Source organism: Hetaerina americana, unplaced genomic scaffold (assembly GCF_022747635.1).
Source record: "Hetaerina americana unplaced genomic scaffold, ioHetAmer1.1.p SCAF_3, whole genome shotgun sequence".
Lineage (NCBI taxonomy): Eukaryota > Metazoa > Arthropoda > Insecta > Odonata > Calopterygidae > Hetaerina > Hetaerina americana.
In genome coordinates this window covers 6406578-6430318 of record NW_027286874.1, presented here as the reverse complement: position 1 = coordinate 6430318, position 23741 = coordinate 6406578, and the positions used below count along the sequence as shown (strand labels likewise).

Here is a 23741-nt window from a genome sequence, read left to right as displayed (position 1 = left end):
TTGCCTGTTTCGTAGATTTCGAAATAGCGTTTGATAGAGTGAATTGGGAAAAACGAGGAAGTGCTAGGGCTGGTGGGCGAGATGAGGGGATTGTTATGAGAAATCATAAGGAGGCAGGAAAAGTGGATGAAGGAGGTATTGACCGGCAGTGGGATGTTGAAGACTGTAATAGAGGGGAGAATGTTAGGGAAAAGAGGAAAGGGAAGGAACAGGATAGGGATGTTGGACGGGATGAAGGGAGGAAGGAAGTACTCAGATATGAAGAGGGGTCTGATGCAGAGTAGGATGCTGGATTTTGTGTTTTGTTAGGAGTCACATAATATTTATTTAGTAGCTGTGGCCATCCATAAACCTACCTTAACCGGTAGATTACCTAATAATAATAAATAAATAAATATATATATATATATATATATATATATATATATATATATATATATATATATATACACACACGCAAACACGATTGCTTTTGTACATGCACATGACCATTGCCAAAATATAAAATGTAATAATTGACTAAATACTTAAATGCTTAAAATAATACTTGGGTACTTAGGTTCGGGTTTTTTTATGATTCAATATCGTACGAGAAAAAGAATGAGTACTTGAATCTGTATAAAACTGTGCCTATCTATCTCTAATTTTATGTCTGTGGTCGAACTTATGAATGTATTTTGGCGCCATTAATATTCTCTCGGATGTCGCAAGGAAGGTCAATTGACCACTAAATATCTTGAGTATTATTCTTAGTATTTTAAACGGAGAGGTAATAGGACTTTTCCACAGATTTGTATTGGTGCGACACAATTCACTGCGCTGTGGCGTCATCAAGTACCTGTAGTATTGTACGTATATGTTTTAGTAAGAATATTCAAAACTTTCATGAGGCAGTTGAGTTTTTGTGGTCTTTTGCATGCTCTCTTAAGCGAATCAAGGGGCTCTCAATCTAATGTCTCCAGCATAAATACCCGTCACGCTTTGCTCCTCCTTCTCTCGAAGCAATTTTAGCAAATCTGGCGCTATTTATCTTAACCTTGTTCAATTCTTTTATTAACGTTATCTCCCATATGGATCCCAACTACTCTCTGGGTATCCTAAATGTTGCCTAAATAAATCTGAGTAGCACCTCTACCTTACTTTTTCATCATATTTGCCTGCTACCCGTCCAATGAAAACTCTTTTCGTAATAGAAATAATGGGGGCCAGCTCCTTTTTGTGTGCTAACTTCCCCTGTAGATCAGGTAGCCGGGAAGTTTTACGTAGCGTGGGTGATCACTGTGTGGGTGGGATTTCCTAATTTCCCCGGGAATCCAACCCTGACCCTGCGGTCTGTAGCCCAACTCCCTCTGTCCACTATGGGCTTGCATTCCACTTTGAAAACATCCAACTTTTTTTTGGGTTGAGAAACTGTATCTTGGGTACTTGTTTCGTGTTTCCAACATGACATTACATTCTTGGAACGTCTTCTTTCTTCCTTGTTACCGTTATACGAGCGGTAGTCTTTAAATAAGGAACGTAGCGCGGAATGACGATGATCAGAATACAATAAACCAGTCTCTGCGTGGATTATATACTATGATCCCCAAATGGCGGAAGAAAGAAGGGAAGAATAAAAAAAATCCGACCTTGTTTGAAGGTGAAGATCGACTACCGCATGATGGACGCGTTGCGAACACGCGAGTTTAGCGGACCGGATCGAGGAAAGGAAATGACTGAAAAAAAAGTTGAGAAGCGAAGACAAAATGAATAAAAGAAAGAAGCCAGTCACAAATAGGTCATCCACTCACGGAATGAGAAAACGAAAACCTAAGAGATGCTCTCCCTCTCTCTCAGTCTCCCCATCTTCTTCTTTTATATCTCTTCCCAAACGTCTTCTCGACACGTGGGTCCAACTCCTTCTTCTTCTCTTTATGAGGCGTCCATGGCGCGGTCGGTGTCTTAATAGCGTCTTACCCTCTCAGTCCGAGAAGTTTGTCGACTTGGACGAATTCGCCCCCAGAGAGTTCTTCTTTCCACCGGTCTATTTCAATAATCGAGTCACGTCGACGCGTCTTACGTATACCGACGGCGTATTTTTATCTCCTTCCCTGACTTCATCCTCGGCGTTAACGTCGCTGGCCACTTCAAACGAATTTTCCTCATGTGTTTCCTCCTTCCGTCAGTCGGAGTGCGTTGGCTAGTCTTTATAACCACCCAATACGATTGATGGGTCCAGTGGCGCCGGAATTTCGCTTTCCTGATCATCTTTTCTAAGCGCGGTTTAATTAAGTGCAGGCGGGCGACCCGTTTGGTAGGCTAGCGCGACGACCCAAGTTCCGCTGACCACCTCTGGAAGTCGCGGGGTCAACATTTGCATTTCTGTCACTCGGGAGTATGCCTTGGGCTAAGCCGTAGGAATGATTTGATGAACCCCGTTTACAAATAATTTCGAAACTCGGAAGGTGTTTAACAACTTCCAAGAACCGAAAAACCCCCTAAATATCCACGATTACATTTTCATGGGCGTTTCCGGACTTCTGATTTCAAATTCCTGGAAATAATAATTTACTGGAGCTGTGTAAGAGCTTTTTTTCGTTTATTTCCGCTGCCATTGAGATTGAAATATTAATATTCAAAACAAGCAAGCATCGTGTTGCTATGCAATAGCAAAATAAACTTCCTAAACCTTCTGAAATTTGAAGATTCAATTTGAACAGTGCAATCTTCACCATACAGCAGACGGACTGACGTTGACTTTTGTAGTTGGTAAACAAATATTCACCCAGTAAAATGCCACGGGATTACAGAATTCCAGTTTTTTGAAATTCAAAAGGTCTAGGGTTTGAACTATATTTTTATTTTTTTAACCACCACCAATCAAGTTAAAATTCACGCATTAATATTCATTGAAAACAAGCGAACAGCGTGTTGCTATGCGAAAGCAAAACGAGCTTTCATAGCCGTGTTGAATTTAATAATTCAATCAACTATGAACTTCGGTTGTTGCGGAAATACCCTTTCAGGATTGCTTTTATTAATTTTCGGAGAGTTGGAATATCATGAGGAGTTCTATCATATTTTTATAGTTTTTATCTCCGTCAACGAAGTTGAAATATACGTAATATTCAATCAAAATAAATAATCGATTTATTGCTCTGCAATATCGGAACAATGTTTCGAGGCTGTATGGAATTTGAAGAATCAGTCCAACGATGCATGCCGCCAGCGAAAATGTTGGCATTCAGGTATTTTAAGGAATTGGTATCGACTATCCGCTTCTATAGAACCGTGGTAGCATTTTTTTAATAATTAAACGAGGGAAAACACACCTGGACTAATTTTCAAATACCACTGAGTTAGATATCATTTTCCAATGGATATTTTTAAGAAGGTAACGAGAATTGGTTTCCTCCCAAACACTTGAAACTTTCTTGGAAACGGCGTGTAAAGTTTCACAACACGCCATAGTGGTGATATAATTTAACATTGATAAACTATCTTACAGCAGTATTTCAAATATTCATAAATTTCATCGGTACGAGTGTATAACCTTATTGCAATTTAGTTATTCAGAAATAATTTTGATTTGTAAATCATGTTTAGGTAATCAAAAGTGTTAATTTTTTTCGTTCAGATATACTAGAACGCATTCAAGTCCGAACCTCGGGAGTTAAGGCGGGTGAAACCCGCAATGTTGGCGGGCCTTGTCAAGTTGTAATATCTCCCGAGAGATGAGTTTTGCTTCGTGTCGGCTGGCATGGGTGGATACGCGCACTGATCCTTCTTTAAAGTCATTGTGTGATTGCCGTGTTCTCCACCTGTGCGTTGTGTAAGCGAGCGAATATCCGCGAATGGCATATCTTTTCAAAAGTTTCTTTCATCGAGGATTAAAAAAATAAGTATAATTTCTGTATTGAATCATAGTCTCGTTGTATCATTGCCCTTGGCAGAATCATTTTCGTGGAAAATTTTGTCGTTCAATGAGCCAGAGGTTTGTTTTTCAATACTTTCTGTCGATAACATGTATGTTCTTAAGCAATATATCCCCAGTATTGACTTTGAGATGTTTGATGTTAATTTCCGGCCACTCCCCTCCCCCCACCCACCTTTCTTATTTTACCGATATGAGATGGTTTTTATTTTAATCGCATTTATGGCTGATTTCGTGAGATCCATTTCTATAATCCTCACTCATCAATAATTTTATAAATTGCGGCCTTTGATTTTGTGTGTGGCCTTCATTTAGAGATGCGTTGTCGAGGAGCCATTGGATGTGACGTACTCGTATATAAAGTATGACGCAGTTGGCAACATTTTCTACGCTATACTGTCAGTCGATATTTTTTTCAGCATATATATTTTTTATGTTTTCCGTTAATTTGAGTGTTGAAAAGAAGAAGCTTAGTTGGTGAATATAACTGTTTTAAAATCTTTGGTTGTTTATAGTTTCCACTCAAAGTTAGCGTACCAAAATAGCCATTTTATACTTATTTAAAAAATGATCCTTCTCCTGTTTTACTTTAGCCGTAACGGGCGTGTTCTGGGGACTGAACGTGTGTGGTCTGTTAAACACTAATCCTGGAGTCAGCCGTTGTTCAGACTTTTGAACACCAATTTAAGTAGGTGTCATGATTAGAACGTTCTACAGAGAGGGGAATGTTTTCAGTTTAAACATGTATTAATTCTTCATACCTCAGCAGTCTACATCCTAGTCTATGTTGGTATGTAGCCTATTTCTGGCAGAGACGATGACCAAAATATCTTCTCGAGGAAATAATCTCTCGGTGGTGTATTTTTGACCCTTGAGGAAAAGTTGGCTGACCAACTCAACGCGGGCCCTTCTTTGATTGCTTTGACTAACTGTTTGCCGTAAAATTTGTCTCAGGCGCGTCATTGAGGGGTTTCCGCTCTCAGGTGGAATAATCCCCGATATATGTTATGAAAATTTCACCAAATTATTTCAGAATGAATGTATCGATTGAAATTTTTAATATGTTTTAATTTCTGTTAATTTTTGCTTTGAAAAAAGTATGATTATAATTGCCTCTTATGTATCATGTTGCTATCTTCGGTAAAGAAAACATTTTTAGAAAGGTGAATGAGCGCGGCAGATTTTTAAAATAAAAATTAACAGTAGTGTGTACTAATGTCGGTTGTGTACGCATCACTTTCCCATGTTACTAATAAATATATGAAACAGTTTCAGAGTGTAAAAATCGTTCGCCTTGACCAGGGTTTGAACCCGGATCCCTCAATATTCGGATTTAGCCTGTTAAGCTACCTAGGCGTCCACTTACCGTGCACGCCGAAATTTTGGTGGATTTTAGGCCCCAAAAGAGTGTAAGAGGTTGCATTGTGATGCTCATATCGGATGACTCCGTTAAAAGTCGCCGCCGCGGTATCTCCCGTGGTTTCTTGGAAGAAATATGTGTTTAAAATTTCAATAGTTATGAATTTCTCTTCGTGATTGGGAAAATGGTTCGTCGACTTGAATACATTCCTCAATTGTTGATGATTTTCTCCTTTGAAAGTTGAAGCGATATGTTGTTTATTAGAATCGATATTCATTTTTATCGGTAAAATACGGAACAACGTAAATGTGTCGGGATTATTTTTGAACATATATTAATGAAATGTTTTTTCCCATTGATGACTATTAATTGATATTGCTCTCTTTCCAATAACAGAATTTTCTTTGCTACGGAAATACAATATACAATAAATGCTATCAATTTGATCATATTTAATAAAATATGTTACAAAATGCATCTAATGTCGTTAAAAGGTAATATGGAAAACACTATGCGTATTCTACCTATTAGAAGTAATAAATTAGTTTTTTATTAGTTTAGAAACAATACATACTCCACCCATGGAAAAAATAACAGTGGACCAACAAGGAATTCTAAAATTACTTAATGAGATTAAACCCAACAAATCCCCGGGTCCCGAAAATATACCAGCTAGGGTGATAAAACATTTAGCTCCAAACATTGCCCCGTACCTTGAATTTATATTTAACAAATCCCTCACAGAGTGCAAAGTACCTAAGATTTGGAAAACCGCGCAAATAACGCCTATTTTTAAAAGTGGTGACAGGGAGGATCCCAGTAATTACAGACCTATATCTCTCACTTCTATCTGTTGTAAAATATTAGAGCACATAATTGTCAGTTCAATAATGAGACACCTTGACAACATTAACTTTTTAAGTGACAATCAACACGGATTCAGGAAAACCCGCTCCTGCGAAACCCAATTAGGATTATTTACACATGATTTACTTGTATCTGGTGAGAGAGGTAGGCAAGTGGATGCCATCTTCTTAGATTTTCAAAAGGCATTTGATAAGGTCCCACATGGTAAACTCATTCATAAATTAAAGGTCGCGGGTATAAACAAGGGCGCTATAAGTTGGGTTAAAGATTTTCTTTCAGAGCGGGAACAGAGGGTAGTCCTTGATGGCGCTAGTTCCGACAGCGTTCGAGTCACGTCGGGGGTACCTCAGGGAAGTGTGATCGGGCCGTTACTTTTCTTGATTTTTGTTAACGATTTGAACCGCGAAGTGAAAAGTAACATTAGGATGTTTGCGGATGACACGGTGATCTATCGGGAGATATCTGGGGATGAGGATCGTTTTATTCTAGCGCAGGATTTAGATTGCATTACTAAATGGTGTTCTAACTGGGGATTGACTCTAAATTATAATAAATGTTCAGTGGTAAATTTCTTTAAAAGATCAACGGGATTTGCTTACAAATTAGCTGGAGGTGACCTAGCAGTAGTTGATACGGTAAAATACCTAGGTGTCACATTCACTAAAGACTTAACTTGGGGGACTCACATACGTAAAGTCTGCGGTCAAGCAAATAAAAAATTGGGATTCATTAGACGCATTGTCGGCAAAAGTGACTCAAAGGTCAAGGAACGTTGTTACCACGCTCTTGTAAGGCCTCATTTAGAATACGCATGCAGCGTGTGGGACCCGAGTGAAAAAGGTCTCATTCGGGAAATTGAGAAGGTTCAACGCCGGGCAGCCCGTTTTGTAAAAAAATTCCTACGATAAAACGCAAAGCGTTACCGAAATGCTCATGGATTTGGGGTGGGAATCATTAGAAGAGAGACGATTCAATGCAAGACTGAAATTATTAAATAAATTCAGATCCGCATGTTTCAGCACCGAGGTCTCGCAGATTATTCGTACTCCTACATACATTGGTCGCTTGGATCATGCATATAAAATTCGGGAAATAGATGCCAGGACTAGCCGACTCAAGGACTCCTTCTTCCCACGGACAATACGGGATAGCAACTGTAGGATTATAGATAGTAAAAATTCCACTTGCCACCCTCAGTGTCTAAAAAATAATTAGTTCTACTTAAATGCATGCTCCTCCACTAACCTTATGTGTTTTGTTATAATAACCCATTCTTTCCGCATGATATCATTCGTGTTCTGTTCATCTGTTTTTAAGTTTCCCTTTCAGTCCCTCTTCCCTCCCGGCGGGGGGAAATTCCTGCTACCTGCAACGTTGGGTCGAATTCCCTTCCTTTTACTGTCTCTTTGGGGGGTTGAGTGTTTTGTGGTGCATTTTCATGTGGTAGTGATGTTTCACATTCTTGCTTGTTGTGTCCTGGCTTGCGTGTTTTAGGATGGCTTTCGTGCTGTATCCTGGGGTGCAGTTTTTTGTTGTTTTGCGGTGTATGTGTTTGCATGAGTATTGGATGGAGGGAGTTTTGCATGAGTGTGTGCGCTGCTGGGGTGTAATTTTCCGTGTTGTTTTTTGCATGTGGTATTTTTCGTTTTTACGGTTGGTGACCTAACACCCCCCGCCACACGCCCTTGCGGCGGCTTGCGGGGTATTATGTAGATGTAGATGTAGATGAGTTTTATTAATGTAAGCAAAAATGAAGTGAAAATAGTATTTATCTCATCAAAATTACACGTGGCCAATGCAATAGTGAATAATATGCGTATAATATATCACACAAAAGGACACTCTCGTGTGTTATATTCTGTGTTTTTTGTGTTCATGCTACTATTGCTATACATTACTGTCGTCGTTGAAAGCTTGATCATCCGCGAACATATCTGATATGATTTCCTCACCGACTTGCATTCCTACTTCAAGTTTTTCCAAAGTTTCTTTTACCATTTTCTTAACATTTACGTTGAGAAGCACAGGTGATAATGGTCAATTTCTGAATCCTCTTCTTAACACTGCTCATCCCGACTCTACATCCGTCACTCGCACCTGAGAAGTCTGAGATATATACAGATTGCGGATAAGTCTCCAGTCTACTCCTATTTTCTGCAATTCATTCATTTATTTCACCCAGTTCACTCTATCAAACGGACTTTCAAAGTCTAAGAAACAGGCAAAACATTCTCATTGTACGATATTCTATGTATCTCTTTATTCGTGACATCATTACTGCTATTGCATCATGTGTGCTTCTCCCCTTCCTGAACCCAAATTGTTTAACCCCATGAGTAATTATTTCCCCTGCTCTCCATCCTCTTGTTGATGATCCTGATAACCATTTAGCTGTGTGCAGAATCCAACTTATTGTTCAGTAGTGAATTAGCATTGACCTTTTTTGGAATTGGAACTAAAACTGATCTGACGAATTCTTCCGGCCAAATTCCTCCCTCATAAATGGTTCGAATCAGTCCATACAAATTCTTCCTCTCGCGTTTTCCTAAACCCTTCAGTACTTCCACGGGAATGTGGTTACCCCCACGGCCGAATTAGATTTCAATTCCCTTAATACCCTTTCTATCTCGCCATCGAGTAAGCCTTGGCCTAAACTATCCTCATCTACGTCATAATCTCTACATCTAAGCTTGCTGGCTTAATGTCTCTACCATTCAGTTCTTCTATGAATTCCTTCCATCTCACTTGAATCTTCCCTGGTTCAATCAACAATTTTTCTGTCTTTTACTTGAATGTTTGCACGGATTGTATTCCCTTCTTACTTTTTAGCAGTAATTTTATCTTCTTGTAAAGCGCACCACTTCCACCCTTTCTCTGCAAACTTTCCATAGCCTAGCCCTGTGTCCTACACTAGGCTTCGTTCGCCCTATACGCTTGTCTCCTAAGTTTATTATTGAATTCTATATTCTCACTTTTACCTATATCTGTGTTTGCATTCTTCCATTTCTTTCTCTCGGCTATTTTTCTAACCATCTCTTCTGTAATCCATGATTTTCTTTTCATATTTACCATTCCTATAGTTTCCTGTGCGGATTTCGATATTCCCTTTTTGATATGTTCCCAATTTTACTCTATAGTACCCAACTCTCTTTCCTTACTTATGGTTTCTCAACGGCCTGTTGATATTCCTTTCTTGTCGCCTTGGATTATTTTTCTACATTTCATTTCCTAAACCCTCTTCCCTGTTTTATCCTATTGAATCGGGTATAACACTTTATTTATACCAAATTATGGTCTGAATCCGCCTCAGCTCCCGCAAAAGTGTGTTAATTAATCACGCTGATTGTAAATATATGCCTAACCATAACACATCTAAATTTTATCTTTCTGAATCCCTTGGCATTTTCAATGTGTAAATACGCCTTTAGTGGTGTCTAAACCAAATTTTCGTTATGAAATCCCGTCTCCTGCAGAACAGTATTGCTTTCTCACCACGGTCATTCATCTTCCCTAAACCGTAGTTCACTACTTTCTTGCCATCTCTTCTTTCTCCTACCATCGTGTTCCAGTCATCTATACCGATTAAATGTTTCCCTACAGGAATATACGCTTTTTATAGTAATTATCATAAAAATAATGTATTTATCCAAGAACCTTATAGTACAATATTATACCCTCTATCAGATCGTGTGCCATGTCTTCTTCTTCCTGCCTATGATTACTTGGTAGCATGTGTACCTGAACAATGACCTGTAGGCTCTAGTTTCACTTCGACTGCTAATGTTTTATGCGTCTTCCTACCCTTTTATTGAATGTATTGCCCCTTCCTGGTTCTCTAACCCTCCGCCGTATATCACGCTAAATAAGTAAATAAATTATTTGTTTATTTATACATACATATATACATCCATATATACATATATGTATCGTATGTGTACACATATTTATGTGTGTGCGTTTGTATATGTACACATAAGCCGACAAGAGCTCATCGTGCCCGATGACGCCACCGCGGAGTGGAAGCTAACCATGAGAACTGGTGTATGGTGCGCAAGGGGTCAGACCGGAAGTCAGTCGGTGCCTCGAATTAATTATTTCGGTTGAGGGGATACCAGACGCTCCTAGCAAAATGTAGGGCACAATGCCTTGAAAACGTATGACATTGCTCTGGGAAAAGCGAAGAGGACCCAATAAATGTCCCAGGCTGAGAGCCAAAAATGGATGAAAATATACACTAATGTATTCATTAAACTTAGCCGTAAATTAGGTTTACGTACGAACGAAAATCATGTACAGGCATGTATGCCTTCCAATAGGGAAAATGTTTTGGTGATGTACTAATCCTTTGCAAAATATCGGCTCTGTTTGAAATGTAGTTTAAGCTTTTAATATGGCGCTTGTGTAATAGTAATGCACTCAGATAAATAGATAGCTGGTTCGTCCTACCTCTACTTTTCTGTTGGCAATGCATCTAAGTAAGTCGCTCGTGTACCTCGACATATCTAATGAAATGCAGGATAGATCTCACGTTTTTGAATTTTACATCGATGAAAATATACATAATATTTATAATATTATATACATTATTATATATAGAAACCATAAACACAGTAATCAACCCGAAGATCGGTTTGGTAGGTGATGGTGGAGTTCACCCAGTACTAAGCTCGACGGCGTGTGAAATTCACACATCAGGGTAGGGGCCAGGCCAATTATATACAGGGTCGCACCCAAAAGTGGTAGGACTGATTTTCTCTGGCGCGAACGGAGCGGTGGAGGGGGGTCTGCCTGGCAGGGTAAGGTGGAGGGGGCTCTTAGCAACAGACAAACACCAACCTCAGTCGCCTGTGGGCTGTCGTTGAGTGAGGACACCGTTTTTAGTGAAGCAAGTTTTTTGTCCGCGTCGAAAAACAAAATGAATCTGAATTTAGAGCAACGTTATATATATATATATATATATATATATATATATATATATATATATATATATATATATATACATATACATACACGTATGGGTATGTACACGTATACATATGATTAGGTAATCTATCAGTTAAGGTAGGTTTTGGATAGACACAACCACCTAATAAATATCTCCTAACAAAACACAATACAACGTCCTACTCTACAACAAGTGCCCCTTATCTCTGTGTACTTCATCCCGACCAACATCCCTATCCTATTCCTGCTTTTCCTCGATTGCCTAACATTTTCCCCTCTATTACAGTCTTCAACATCCCACTGCCGATCAAGGTGTATTTCATCCATTTTTCCTGCCTCCTTATGATTTCTCATAACAATCCCCTCACCTCACCCGCCATACCTAGCACTTTCTCGTTTGTTTTCCTTTCGATCCTTTTTACCTTCTCCACACCCACATTTCAAAAGCCTCCAATCTACTTCTATCAATCCGCTTCAGTGACCATATTTCCGCGCCGTACATAACTACGCTCCATATCAAAGTTTAGACGAATATTTTCTCCTATTTTAATGTTTATCATAGCCTTTTTCTTTCTAGAAAATCACATAACCTTTGTTTTATTAATAATGATTCTCATCCCATACCTGTCGAACTGAATTTCCAATTCACTCAGCAGTGCTTGCAACCACTTGGCTGACTGACAAACTAGAGCTTGGTCATCAACAGACGTAACTGATTTTACATATTCCCCGCGGACTTCCATTCCTACCGCCAGTTCTTCCCATGCCTCTTTAATCATTTCCTCCTCATATACGTTGATTAGCCCCGGTAATATTAGACAACCCTGCCTTACACCTCTCCCTAACACTACCCATCCGGACTCTCCGCTCCCCACTCGCACCTGAGTTGTCTGAGATATGTGCATATAATATATTTCATCCTCATTATAAATATATAAATAACATGTAAATATATCTATGCATTTTTAGGTATGTATGTCTATATTTGTTTTTGTATATGTATATATGTAAATACATTTATATTTTTGGTATCTTTTATCGAATAAATGATTTCTCAGTTTATGATATTCGAAATACCTCCTTGGTACCGGATAGAGGTTTGAAACTATGGAGCATGCAAATGGATTTCCCTGCCATTTAGTGATCCTATGGCGAATACACATATTAATTGTTTCGCGAAAGAATACCTGTCTCCTTCCATTTCTGGAGCAGCGATAGTGATTCTCAGAGAGGCACGACCGCCATGAATCCATTGGTTCTGCCAACATACCTAATAATCCCGGGTGTGCATTCTGAAATTTTCGCCAACGCATCTCTGAATACAAGTTTTTAAATCGAAGGCTTTTTACGAATGGGCTTTACAAGGTGGATTTTACGTAATTAGTCCTTCAAAAAAGAGTAGGTGTAAGATGGACTTTTATGGACGACATCAGTATTTTAAGTAAGAAACTTTATTAAAAATGATAAGGCACACAAATTATTTTTTCCACCAATATTTTACCAATTATTTCAGCAGTTCCAATTCCATTTTTCATGTTCATTTTTTTACTGTCGTGGATATTTGTGATTTTTGCTGTCTAGTGGAAATGTTTATTTTTTTTGTTCCTTGGACATCTGTTTCTCGATAACTGACTGTTTTGTGCTTCTGAGTGATATTATGTTCATGTTGATCATTTAAGAATTACGAATGTTTAATGGGACTGAAATGATGTTGAGCGTGATACTATTGGCGTTCTATTTTTGTTATACCATTCAGGTGAAGCAAAACTTTTCAATTTATTCAGTATATTCTTTTATCAGACATTTAAAGAAAATCTATGGCCGTAATAAATTAGCACCACTCGTCCAAAGGGAAAAATAAAATTGGCTGCGATGGTTTGTGGGAGATGATATTCCACGGCAGTGGCCAACCACAACCTCTTTCAACCAAAATACCCTTCTGTGGGGGTTTGTGGGAATGTTACCAACTAACCAGCGACTAACTACAGACACACACACACGCACCCAACCCAAGATGGGAACCTTTACAGGGTTGAAGGGATCCCGCTAAGGGTATATGGGTTATGATCACATACACACTATCCGTAAATGTTACCGGGAATTAATTCTGCCCTAGGGACAAACACAGAACAAACACACTCGCAAGCACTCAGAAAAACACTCTCCCATTCAAAAATGGCGTAAATAATGGGAGAATATTACTCGAATCGTGCAAAGTCAAGGGATATCAAAAAACCATCTTCGTGTGTACGTATATTGAACGTTTCTTCTTTTCCTGATTCACTTACAACCTTCTGTCGCTAATGCTTATTTACTTCAGTTCGCTAAGGAGGACCACCTTGTGGCCGAAATGCGCGTATCCGACGCACACCCCTGTTTTTTGCTATCCCTTGACTCTGCTCAATTTGAGTTATATTCTCACAGTATTTACACCCTTTTTTGATTGTGTATGTGTGTGTGTTTTTCTGTATGCTCGCGAGTGTGTTTGCTCTGTGTCTGCCTCTGGCGCGTAATTGATTCTCGTAAACATCACGGATAGAGTGTATGAGGTCATAACCCAGGCATCCTTAGTTGGCTCCATTCAACCCTGTGAAGGATCCCATTTTGGGTTGAGTGTGCGTGTTTGTGTCGGTAGTTGGTCACTGGCGAGGACGTAACATTCCCGCAAACCACCACATAAGGGTATTTTGGTTGAAAGAGGTTGTGGTTGGCCAGTGCCGCGGAATTTCTTCTCCCAAAAGCCATCGCAGCAAATTTTTTATTTTTCCCTTTGGACGAGTGGTGCTAATTTATTATACGGCTATAGCTGATTTTCTTTGAACTTGTAATTTTACTAGGCGGTATGGCTCAAATTTCCTAGATTTTAAGTATCGGTTTTTTATTTTTCAGGTAATCTATCTTCCTCTGAGGGAGGGTCCTCCGCAATAAATAAGGAGCGGTTGCAAGAGATTTTTGATAAGGTAAGTGTACTTCCTTTGGATATTCCTCGCGATACATGTTTACCTTAGCTATAGGTATAGTAGGATATTATTATTCTCCCGATATCACAATGGGACTACCATTTATTGCTTGTTTATATCTGACTCAATAGATAATTATTACCACGCGGCCAATATTAACCCAGCAATATTGAATGTGCTTGTTTGGGACTTTGGAATGCCCTTTCAGTTAGAAAAAATAATCCCTTGAATACTCGGAGTATTATTTTATAGTTTAATAGCGAAGAATTTAATGATACAAAGGCCTAAGTTTCATCAGTCTTTCATTCATCTGATAAACAGTTGTATAGCATTCATCAATTAATTATCATTTATAATCATTCATGATTGCGATGTTCTTTTAGTGCATCCTTTGTGATATTGTATTAATAATTAAAATTTAACAACTGATTGTTGTTAATTTTCTTTGGTGACTCTCCAAACCATTTTCGAATCTGGAAATGATCTTCGTACAAGGAGTGATTGTTTTTCGCGAAACGGAGCTGGCGTTCTTTTGTTCGATGCGACACACAATGAATAAAACGAAATAGCTTTGATCTCACGACCTTTCAAAACTGAAAATACATTTCGCAGGAAATACTTGAGCTGGCGAAGAATAAACGGAAAAGTACCAAAGTAGTCCGTTGCAGAGGAAATTTTTGTTGCCTTGGCAACTTCCTGAGTGTCTTCTCCAATTCTTATCCTTCTCTGTAGTGACTTCATATACCGTCCCAATTTCACTGTTACGGAAATGGTGACAATAGGTCACGTGGTATCATGGAGACCTTCGTTTTGAATAGTTGAAGCCATTTTTTTCTCCATAGTTGGATCAATGTCGCTTCGCCAGCCTCTTGATTATCGAAAGGTTTGAGCATTGTCAAGGGGATGGATATGTTTAAGCCATATCCGACACCTTCCATATTTTGATCTCTTAAATTGTAGCTTATGTTGACCTCTATACGGGTGATGTGCAATTGTAATTATGCACTCCTAAAACATTTTAATGAAGTTACGTAGTCATGTGTGAAGTGGTTCGGTTATTGGCAATCGAGAATTATATTGATATTACAATGGAGGAATGGTGTCAACCCTTCCGTAATCATTTACTATCTAAAATGGCCCTGACATGACATTAAAAACTGGCATCGTTTTCGAATAGAAAGTAATAAAAAATCTGACACATTTTTTTTATAGACCTCGTTGATAAAGCAGTGTGAGTAATCAGATGTTTAACGTCTCATGTAGGTTCCTCCTCGAAACGTGCTCTCTAAAAAAAATATTTCGGAGTAGTTCTGAACCTCAAATTTATGAACTTGTGCGATTGAAACTGTTTTCCTCCACAAATCGAGGTTGATAGTATTTAAGCAAAGGCGGATGGGTGCTACTAACACTCTTAAAATTCTCATGCAATGGCGCATATCAGTTTCAGTTTCTTTTGCGAGATATTAAAATTTATTCCTGCACCATTTAGCCGTAGTTCAGCTGGTGTTGGTAGTCCTCCACTGCCATAATATCATGTACAAAACCTTGAATGGTCGATGTCAATACCAAAATGCTAAGATCATCTTCGTTTAATAGATTGCTTTAGGACGGCAAATACCAGAAATTTTATCAAAACGACGTAAACTTACCATCTCGATTCAAACTCCATTAAAACAGTGAATATGTCATTGAATGAGAGACGTATTAGTTATGGTTCAAATATTTCCATGACTATATGGCTTTTCATTGCGCACGGTTCATCTCAACAATGTATGACATCGATAACCAAGGATTCTACTTGTTTTTGCGTAACAATGGCCGATAATAATGGTGTCATTTCGGTCTTATCTTCTAATCGGAAAGTGTGGTTATCCACTAAGCGCCCAAGCTAACTGCTAATAAGGTAGTCTTATCTCTTGCTACGGCATATGTAGTGTTGTAAGAGTAAGGTGAACAACCAGACGTATGACACGAACACGCGACAGTTTTCGTTTAAACTGCCCGCGAGCGTTTACGAGGGACACTCTGGTGAAGATGGGAAGATTGTTGACCGTAGATCAAGGCATGGCATATGAAAAACACTATGCAGCGACTTTTATTACCGCAAGATTTGCGTAAATTAAATGAAACGTTATAAGCAACGCGGGAATGCCCTCCTCGATTAAGATAGAAAAACGGGCATACTAACTTGTCAAAATGAGAAAGGCAATTAAATTATTGTAATTATAATTATAGATGATATTTTACGCAATAATACCATAAGAATAAAGACAAAAAAAAACCAAAACTGATATTCGAACTTCCAGTAGCGGTTTGCGACGACGTTCAACTGAGTGGCGCGAGAATCAGACGATGTAATTAGTTGGTTTACACGGAAGCCATGAAGCATATGTTGAATTCGCATTATTGTCAAATGCTTGTTCAGTTAATTATCTGACGGTATTATTTAGATCAAGTAATCCCTACGATTAAATTAGGATAATTGCAGAGCAGGGAATATCATTGGTCGGTTCAATTTCACTAAATTACGCATTTACTCTTATTGTGAAGGGAAGCGAAAGAATGCTTTTCTGCCACGAGAGTCAAAATAAAATCGGACTCTGGAAGGGTAAATGAGTTTAGTTTAATATAAATCAATGATTCACGCAAGGAAATAGAACGGTATTAAATATGCAATGTAAATCATTAGCTGTATTTTGAGTTTTATCATCCGATTTCTGTTTCCACAATTATTATTTTGGGAAGAATATTTGGTAATAGGGGTTATACATTCAAATGAACATGTTCTAACTCGATCGAGCGCCCATTGTTGTGCCTTTGCCGCCAAATGCTCACGAGTTGCGAATTATTGAAAGAGTACTTGAGTCAAATCAGCATTGAATAAATGGAAAGACATGTGTCGGCACCATTTTGCAACTTACCGCCAGTTGATGGGTGCATGTACAGCTACGAGTACTCTCAATGCTAAGTAAGTATGGTAGGTAGATGTCGCATGTCATCGGCCAGAGATACGGCTGAAGTGAGGCAAACATGATGAGCCGGAAGACCACGTGCCATTGGGCAAAGAGTGACTGAGTTTGAAATTTTTGTGAAACGCCGTCATCAATCAAATCTTATAAGTGGACGAAAACAAATTGAGGACCATACACACAGTACAATGGCGACCTCTAAAATTGCGATTTTAATAACGGCGATCCTTGGACTTTTCCCTGATAAATGTTGCCTTTCTCTCATAGACGTGTTTTTTCACATAACATCTTGCATGTCACTCCCGCACTACAAAATCTCCTTTTGAAAGGTAGTCTGATGCTATAATCATCCATTTACTATATAATAATTAAATGTAGTACATGGAAGTTTCGAATTAGCCCCGGATTCAGTTTGTTTGACTGTGTGCATTTATCATCGGTGCTTTACCCTTTACAATCATATCCATATCCTCGGTTGAGGAGTAAGAGTTATTCTCCAATTATTGTGTCGTAATTCAATCATACGGAACGTAAAAGGGTGTGCAAATGCCTTTTAATAATTCTCTATCATAGCTGTAACCCACTAGTAAAGTGTTTATTTGTTGGAGTTACTTTTAACTACTTTTTAAAGAACAGTAAAAAATACGACGTGTATACTTGTAAAAGCATACTATATATTAGTTCGAAAAAGTGTTTTGTGTTCGCATCTTTATGAAATGAAAACAAAATGTTAATATAACAAATTAATCAAAGAGGACCATTAGGGAACAAAAAAACAAGGATTTTTTCTCCATTGCCTACAGATCTTAGGGTTATTAATAACTTATCTCGTATAGAATGGATACTCTAGCTCTGGTGAATAGTTTATATTCAAATATTTACGAAACCTTTTTTAAATTCATCCACGTTTGCAGAACCTTTTGTTTCATTATGTAAGATTAGCCCATTCAAGAAAAAGGATTTCTTCTAACTGCTTGTACGCCATTGTTTTTTTTAATACAATTCGTTTTTGTTTCTGGTTTTATGTGTTATTCTAGTGTTTTTATTAGAACATCATTAATTTCGTTGGAGCTATTTGGTCAGCCCCTATTGTTCTCTATATATTTGTGTTATATTTGGTCAAATACTCTTTACCATAGACGTACATGTACATCAATACATCGATGCATTGGTGTAGATTCGGTTATGCATCTTGTAGTATACTTGCGGTAGCACAACAAGGGTGAACTTGGTGACGAGTCATGATCCGTTTATGTACTCGTATGCACGTGAACGAGTATACTCGTATGTGTGCGTTTGTGTATCTATACATATATATTTTTATGTATAAATATAATGTATATATATGGGTATATATTTATGTTTATATATATATTTATTTATAAATATATGTATATATATATTTACATATGTACATACAGGTACCTGTATATGCTTCAAATGAAGGTGCGACATTGCGTTAGCCAATAAAAATATAGAAAAAAAACAAAAAATACAAACACAGGTATTCTGGATATATATATATATATATATATATATATATATATATATATATATATATATATATGTATATATATTTATATGTGTATATATATTATAATAATAAAAGATAAATGTGTGTCACCATCGAACCAACTTAAGCAGACAAAATTACTTCGGCCTGAGTTCTAACTCCGTAACTAGCCAGTGCTCAAATGGTGGTCAGCGGTAGTCATCATTGCGCGTTCATCTATTTCGAGGCCCTGTGAATAACGACCTCACGTTGCATCTTTTCCTGAGGTCGGAGCCAAATATGTCTTCAGCGGTGAGACAAAAGACATTAATATTTGGCGTTGGTACGGAAATAAGTGAGCGCTCGATTTGGAGAAGGATAACAAGAACAGGATGTACAGACAAGAATAGAAGCATAGAAGTATTGAGAGAAATTAAAGACGAAAGGAATTTAATAAAATAAATGGAGGAAAGGAAAATAAAATGTGTTGGACATATGCTGAGACATAACTACTTCATGGAAATTATATTGGAGGGGAGGAAAAAAAATGAAGAGGAAGGTCAAGAAGGAAATTTATAGATTATATTAAAATTACTATGAGAGTAACAACATAAATGAATGGAAAAGAGCGATAATGGAAAGAGACCAAGGACTGCAGCGACAAGGCTCCGCCTTTAGAAGATGATGTTGAGACAAGCATATAAATATTCTTATCCGGCCCCTGATTATGAGGCCCCTAGTTCAAAGTTATGACTGTCGACTGGAGTACGCTGAGTGAATTCTCCATCATACACACATACTATAACTACTCCAGCAGTTCCTATTCCACAGTTCTTAGCCCCAAGATTGGTTTGATGGGTGAGGATGGAGTTTCACCCAATGGTTAGCCCATCGGCGAGTGAAATTCACAGATTGGCAGGGTAATAAGGGGGACCGGTTCCTTTCCACGTGCCGCCTGTGGTTACTCAGAAAGGTATGATACCCGTAAAATCACTGTTGGAGGTAGGAAAAATGTATTTAAGTTAGAAACCCCTCATTTCAGAGAATTTAAAACACCATTTCACTGATTATTTCCACGCTGCCCTATCCTTGAGTGCCTCTGTCGCGTTCACACATTGGGCGTCGTAGCTCTGACAACCTGTTTATCAGCAAGCTGGAGCTATACTTATATAGCCTTATAAGGCATTGTGATCTCTGATAGGTTTATGGCTGATGAGTGCACGCTAGGGGTGCAATTGGGTTCGCGCGTCGCAGCGTGCTGTGCAGGATGTAATGGAATTTTCGTGAGAAAACGTGCGATAGGTTATGCACGTAGTTCACTTCTGGAGGAGGTCTAGGGCGGCTGGCTATGCCCTTGAACACGCGTTATTGCAAACCTCCCTTTCTGCTCATTTTGAGAATCCCAGCATTCCTCGTCTTGAGGAAATTCACATTGGAATACATTGACTCTCACGGCCTATTCCTTATTATCTCACTCTCTCAAATCATTAGTCTTATCGTTTTATCAAAAATATATGTGTGTGTATATATATATATATATATATATAAACAATATATAAATACAAAAAAAAGATAACTCACACGTTATTTCTTGATAATTTCGACGGAATTCTACTCCGTCTTCATCGGAAGATAGAGAAGTAATGACTCATTAACAACGAGTCATTACTTCTCTATCTTCCGATGAAGACGGAGTGGAATTCTGTCGAAACTATCAAGAAATAACGTGTGAGTTATCTTCTTTTGTGTTTCTATATTGTTTGTTACTGTGTAATGTATTATTCGGCACTTTCGCGTTACGTCGACGAAATCATCTATATATATATATATATATATATATATATATATATATATATATATATGTATATATATATATATATATATATATATATATATATATATATATATATATATATATATATATGTATATGTATATGTATATATACATATATACACACATACATAATACACACACACAAACACGAGCATTCATGTACAAGTATACACACATACACACATATAATACATACATACATACACACATATAATAACCATATCCACCGTTTTTGGATTATCACTGAATAAACCCGCCCTTTCTTTCCACCCCATCTCCTCTCTCCTAAATTCACTTTCCGCCAGCATTGATCGGTGTTCTATATTCTTAAACAACTTAAACCACCCGACCCCTATCTCATCTCTCCGATATTTAATTACAAACTTCTGTTTCAATCTTAATTAATGTATTCTTACCATTTTATTGTTTATTTTTGTATGCATGCGTCTGTTATATTATGTTTTGTCATTTTTCCATTAGAACTAAGCAATCTTGCTGGCTGCGGAAAAGTTTTATAGATTAATAAAAAGGAATATATTTGTATACAACGACACGTACCTATGTGTGTTTGCTGATTCGGCCCCTTTCCATTTTCTCTCATGTTGACCGAACAACAGATGCTACTGGTTTCTCTCTTACGCGGTAATAACCAGCTTGGTCAATTCGCATTCTTTCGTTTCCTGCCATTCATTTCTCTCACTGTCTTACCGTGCATACGTTCGTATCTTCACATTCAGGCGTTGCTATTCCGTTCCTCTGATTTCTGACGTTCTCTCTTCTTCGGAGTAAGTGTCTGAGACCACGTGCGCCTATTAAATTCATAATTCGAATTTCATTCATCATTTCTTCCAAAGCGGCGTGGGAGGCACTTCTTTCTGTCTCCTCTGTAACTGGTTTGTGCCGCCAATATTAATCCACCCTTACTATAATTGTTATTACGCGCCCACAACCTTATCATCTAGTTTCTCTTTCTGTCCAATATTTTTATCGCAAACACAGCTTGAATACCTCATGAGCCAACTGGTTCAATCTACGTTTATGCTTATCTCTGCATATCTGGGTTTCGTTTCCAAACAATATTGTCAGATCAAGTGCGATGTAATCGGTCAGTTCCATACTTTTGCTATCTTCTGGTTAGGACAAAGGTTTTTTTCGTATATACGTATATTTCTCCCCCGTATGTTACTCTTCAGTGTAGCGTGAATGGCGTCACATGGCATGTGAGAGCGGTAATTTTTGCTATCAATTTTTGAAAATTATGATTATGGTGCAATAATGCCTTCGTGCCAATTTCCGCCAATATATTTCAATTTTATATAGCCGTTTTCAATAAAACATTCGTCTTTAGATTGTGGATGGCTGGCAATTTTGTGCTGAAACCGGTTGTTGACATAAAAAGATGTTAGCGGAAAAGAGTACAAAATCTTATTGAGCCAGTATGTGAAATGGCGTTCTTCATAATCGTCTTCGGATTGCGGAGTACTTCATATTGTTGATCACGGAGCGTCACGTCCGTCATTCTGTGACGCGTCACTCCGCGTTCCCCGTAAGTGGGTGAATATTAATATGCCGGCGCGTGACATGCGGCTGCGAATATTCCGCGATGCATGTTTTCACCGAGGGGGCTTTTTTGCACAGTGCTGCCCCAACTCCTCCGACTCCATAAAAAAACTACTACGTAGTTTTTAATCAAAGTTTTCATTGCCCGGAGCAAACTGTGGACCATTTGATTTTATTATTTATCAATAAATGGGATGATACAAGCACGACTCGTGTGTACCCCTCATGGGGTTTTTTTTCGTCTCTCCCACGGCGTTGACCAATTCGTCTGGTTTGGACGGAGGGGTAGGTCGTTAGGTGGGGGTGTTAGAGGATCAGGAATGGGGAGCATACGCTATTTTTATTGAAAACTTTTTGTATGAAAAATTCGCAGACGGTGATGAAAAGAGCAGAAACATTTTGAGAAGATCAAACGTGTTTTTTATCGATTTTATTATTGTTATTTTTTTTAAATAGTGCGTCCTCGGCAGCGTAAAAACACGACGTCACCCGAGGACCAGCAAATTGGCCTCACGGCAAAGTGTCGGTGGCGTTCTAAGGTAACATTTCCATAGTCCCTTCGTTGGATATCGCACCTGGTGAAAATTAATGTATTTATCTTTTCGTGGAAAACTATTACCTAATGATACTTGGTTTTTTGTCAAACAAGCAAAATGGATGGTAATGAAAAGTGCATCCAAAAAATACAAAAGTCATGTTTAGTGCTCTGTTACACTTGCACGTACATTTCAACTACGGAATTGTTCATTTAACGTTAGGTAGGATAAAAAAAACTCGCATTTACCGTGAAAAAAATACATGGAAACGTATATTTTTAGTGTCTCGATATGGTTAAAGACCTTTAGTTAGAAAATATCTTCATCATTAGTATTCAAAATCCTAAGACTGCAGCCGTTCATCCTTCTCTATTCAGTGTTAATTCCCACTCACCCCCCGATAAATGATTTTTTCTTTACGTCCTTCTTAGTCCTATGCACTCTTGATCTTCCTTTATTCAATACACTCGTGGAAAATTTCAAATCTATCTCAGGTAGAGTTCATACGATGAAAAACCGTGCGGTGACGTCAGACCAAAGAGAAGTCGCTTCGGTTCACGTGACTTCGGTCGATTTTAATGCGCGTTTTAATAGCGGTCGTGAATATTTGTGGCTGACTCTTATACCCTAGGCTTACGAATTTGAGTTTGCAAGATAATTTGCTGTCGAGTGCATTACTCACGTACTGGGGGTGAATTTAATGCACGTTCCCCATTGAATACGTGCGCTCCGAGCGACATTGGTACACCTTGCCGCCACCAGTTTGGTTTGGGATTTGCTTCATATGTGTGTCTGTTGGGGGTTTTTATTTTTTGTATTGAGGAGGGGAAAAGAGAGAGCGAGAGAGAGAGAGGGGGGGGGTGGGTGTTCGGGAGTATTTTAACGTAGGGAAAGGGGAGGATGAGGAATCAATCCCAGGGGTGGGAGAAGGATGATTCGAGGGATTGGAAGGGGTGTTCCCGAATCTCCTCGCTCTGCACCACCCTACTTCATCCCCCTCTCCCTGCCCCACCCAATTCCGGTGATGTCGCCACGCGGGGGTGGGTGGGCATTGGGGACGCTGTATTGTAGGGGGATGGGCGGGGGAGAGGCGGTACCCGCGAACCGGAAGTGGGGGAGATTAAGGTTTGAGCATGAGAGGGAGGGGGTGAGCGAAGTCGGGGGGCAGAGTTTGTCAATCGATATCTGAGATGCGGTTCGCGATATATCGGCGGAAAAGAGTACCTTATCGACAGGGACTTCATTAATGGGGATTGGGGGTGTATTATGCAAGAGTGCAACATGTTTCCACTGTGCGCACACCTCC

At 38.7% G+C, this 23741-nt stretch overlaps 1 protein-coding gene across 1 annotated transcript in view; it reads left to right on the top strand.

The window, feature by feature from the left end:
- Positions 1-23741, top strand: part of Evi5 (ecotropic viral integration site 5) — a 294495-nt gene that overhangs the window by 88878 nt on the left and 181876 nt on the right. Inside the window, exon 2 of the mRNA XM_071587727.1 lies at positions 13974-14044. The gene's annotated coding sequence lies outside the window, so the exon portion shown is untranslated. The remainder of the gene's footprint in view (positions 1-13973; positions 14045-23741) is intronic.